The sequence below is a fragment of the Helianthus annuus genome, chromosome 11, assembly GCF_002127325.2.
Source record: "Helianthus annuus cultivar XRQ/B chromosome 11, HanXRQr2.0-SUNRISE, whole genome shotgun sequence".
Lineage (NCBI taxonomy): Eukaryota > Viridiplantae > Streptophyta > Magnoliopsida > Asterales > Asteraceae > Helianthus > Helianthus annuus.
Genome location: NC_035443.2, coordinates 181,290,104 through 181,294,179, shown reverse-complemented (window position 1 = coordinate 181,294,179; position 4,076 = coordinate 181,290,104).

The window sequence follows — 4,076 nt, the reverse complement described above, 5'->3', positions numbered from 1 at the left end:
GAATTTATCAAAAAATAACCATTCATTTAAGATGCAACTCACGTCTAGATATTTAAATTTTAAAGTTATATATAATTACCAATTTTTATACTTATCTAATTAATTTAAGTATTATTTTGTAGCTATAAGTTTATCTAATTGGCTAATTGCTATATGTCTAATCTCGACATTTCAATAATTTTTAAGAACTAATAAATTAAGACCACTGTTATTTAACTAAAACTTAGGTTATTAAATGTATGTTCACATGACTTTTAAAACTAATGAGAAAGTAGATGATACATTTGTCTTCTAATCGATGGTTCAAATGCTTTCATATTTATAAACTTGACAAACATCGCAAGTTTTGATCATATGGCACAAAATTTTGTTCGGATATTATAAAAGCGTCTTAAAATATCGTTTTTTAATTATTAAATATCCGTTATTAACTATTTGATTTTTTATTTACTTAACCCGTGTAATACACGGGGTTATAGTCCCTCCACTAAAAAAATTAGTTTGTTGTTTATGTAAAAAAAAAAAAGTAAAAAAGAAATATAAAATTGACTGTATGTATATTTGAGTACATTTTAATTTATTAAACACAGATTTCATATTTCATATGCTATTACTTAAATTATTAAATTCACACAGCGACTTTTATATTAAGTACTTTTTTTCTAGGTAGTTTTCATAAAAAAAAATTTATTTTTAAGATTAATAAAAAATAGGTTAATTAAAGTTGTTTAATAAATTGGGAGTCATCCAAACATGCTACAGGTTTATTTAATAAAGATTGAGTTTTCTGATATTAGTTTTGATGTAGTACAAGCAGTGGAAGTTGACCGGGAGGTGGGTACAAAGAAAAATTTTCTGTTTATTTCGTTAAGAATATTTCTACATAGTTGTTTTGGTTTTATATAAAATTTTCTACTTTCTATGACGTGTTGTTTCGTTAAAATTTTCTGTTTGTTTTGTTAAGAATATTTCTACTTTCGACGACAGTGACGTTGGGGCAAAGATGACATCAAGTTTGTCCCTAAAGTCTAATTTATTTTTGCCAATGGGTAAAGAAGATGACAAGGAACGGTTTAGTCACATGGTATTGGTTAGTAATCTTGAACCGCTTATAAAAATAATGAAGTAGAGACTGGAGTTAATGTTAAAGAACAGTGAAGTGTCTTGTGAGTTTTACATGAACCCGTTTTTTTCAAATCTTTTATATGATTTGGATATGTTCTTGCATAGTGCCTTCATGAAGTTTATTAATATATGTTTTTCAAAAACCACACTTAGGATTTTCTTGCTTTGAGGTTTTATAATACTCTATTTACCGAACTGATTTACTTCCTTCATCTCTAATAACCGTCCCTTTTTATCAAAGAATTTCATGATTAATTGTTGGTTAGGATTTATGTTCCTAGGTTTATGTTTGGAATATGATATTGGAATTGCTTTGGCTAGAAGTGACTCAGATGAGGGACTTATCGTTATTCTTCATGATATAGTAGCTTCTGCTCATTTATTTGGTTTAATCAATGTAAGTTTTTGTTGAGTTGTTGGATATTGGTTAACATTAAGAATCATTTTTTGTGTTTGACAAGAATGCTCAATTACATGCTTAAATTTTTCAAGCTACTGATGATTGTATCATCGACATTATAAACTTGGGTTGACTTTCATAAGATAAAGTTCTTGTTGTAGGCTTACCTCAAGTGATTGTTGAAGGGGAACCGATGGTCCGAGCATTAAATACCATTGAGTATCCTCCGTTATGGTTGCTTCCACATCAACTGAGACCTACACAGTAATTGGAGTACAAGCATTCTAACTTTGTTAATCTGATTGTTGAAGGGGAACCGATGGTCCGAGCATTAGGTTCAATTATCCTTCTTTATTCTGCCACTCTTTCCGGTAATTGGAGTACAAGCATTCTAACTTTGTTAATTGTGAAGCAGGCCCCACGGCTGCTTAGATTCAAACAACTGCGGCCAGAGTCCGTCTTTCTCAGGTACCAGTTCTATACTTCTCTTTTGTTCTCTACATCATAAGTTTGGTACTTGATGAGGTTGTTGAAAATTCATGAATTTGATGAGTTATTTTATCTGATATCTAAAATAAGAGACTAAGTGCTTGTAAAAAGAGAACGGTCAAAAAATGCTTTGAGTCAACTAAGATAATGTCACCATATTTCTTGTATACAAAATGCGCGCAGTTGATGGTTTTCATCAACTTATGTAGTTTTCATTATCTGCATATTATAAAGGGTTACTGGGTTGCTCATTTTTTTTTTTTTGCTGAAAATGGAATTTGATGTATGAAACAGTGGGAAGCAGTGGTTCTTTCTCTTTGCTTAATTTCCCTAATGTATATTGGGTCGTTTATACTCAAAATTGTTTCAATTCAGAGCTTGTGGGCTAAACATGGGGACCGTCAGATAGATATATCATTTCATGGCTTAAAGAGTGGCTTCAAAACCTCATCAACTGGTTGGTTTCAGGTGTTTACAATAATTCAGTTTGGAGAATGTATATATTTTGGTCAGTTTGCTATTTTAGTTATCTTTAAAGTTTCAATTACTTTTGATCAACTAAGCGGTTTCACATTATATGTGAAAAAAAAGGTATTTTTCTTTTTCTTTTTTAACATTGAGCAAGCATTTGTATATACTCATCGATGCCATTATAAGTAAATTTTAGCCCTAATCTTGCATATTGTCAATGTAGAATGACATCATTATTTGATTTACATTTCAGTTCTATATCTAATAAAGTCACCGCAATTCCGCTTCTGGTCTACTGCCGAAATTTAAAGCAAGTAATAGCAGCCCGTCGTTTACTTCTATCGAGAAATCAGGACATATTGATCCAGGAGGGCATCATGGAGGATCATATCTTCTATTGACCATAAGAAGGAGAGCCGTGGGAATGAAGATCATGTCAAGCTAATTAAGGACTATAGGGCGAGAAACGAGACCGAACTAAGCAAAATTTATGACGGATCATATGTTTAACATTGTTTTATAAAGATATGTAACTAAACACGGAATTTAAATAATATATTATAATATGTTTTTTAGTATTTGATTCCGATTGTTATTAGAACAAACCCGTGTATTCACACGGGTGTACACCTAGTATTTAAGAAAAGTAGAAAAAACACCATTTTTAGTAAATACTTTTCTAACAACACCATTTTGGTAAATACTTTTTCCACCAACACTACTTTAGAAAAAAAAAACTCCATATAACACACGAGTTTCTAACGTAATATCATTATCAACAAGAAGTTAAAATATGTTGAACAACCTATAACAATTATTGTTTGTACGACACAATAGATTGAGTATAGGTGTATTAACTTTTTTATAATTTCGTGGACAAAATCATAGTTTGTGATACGACCCCGAATTCTGATTTGCAATGTACAGAAATTAAGGCCCACAAACCAAGTGGGGAATTTGAGTTAAAAAAAAAAGTTAATGTATACAACCTTTATAAGTTATAAGACTGCGGGTTATGGTGAGGCTTGGATTGGGGCAATTGCTGACACGTGGATGTTAACCCAAACCCAAGTTTTAATGGGGTATGGTGGGGCTTAGGTTGGGCGTGGGTTGGGTCGGCGTGGCCTAGCCACATCATCATTTTTTTTAATATATATTTAAATTAATTAAAAACATAAAAAAAAACATATTTTTTTTAAATACATAAACAAACATAATAATTATTAAAATAAAAAACAATCATTCTTCGTCGTCTTCGTCGGTTTCGAACCCAGGAATCGTTGAAACATGTTCTACCAAATCAGATCGAAGGTTGTGATGTATATCCCTTGACTTGATACAAAATTCATTAACCGCTTTATCTTGGTCTGTTACGTTACCTGGTTGGGAATCATCGTCATCATAGTGGGTAACGACCGCTCTACCTTCGTCCTCCAAAATCATGTTGTGAAGAATGATACATGTGTACATCACGTTTCCAATCTGATTCTTGTCCAATAGTCGACAAGGCATTTGTAATATTCGCCACCTTTTCTTCAAAACACCGAATGCTCGCTCGACGTCTTTACGTGCAGCCATATGTACCCTGTTA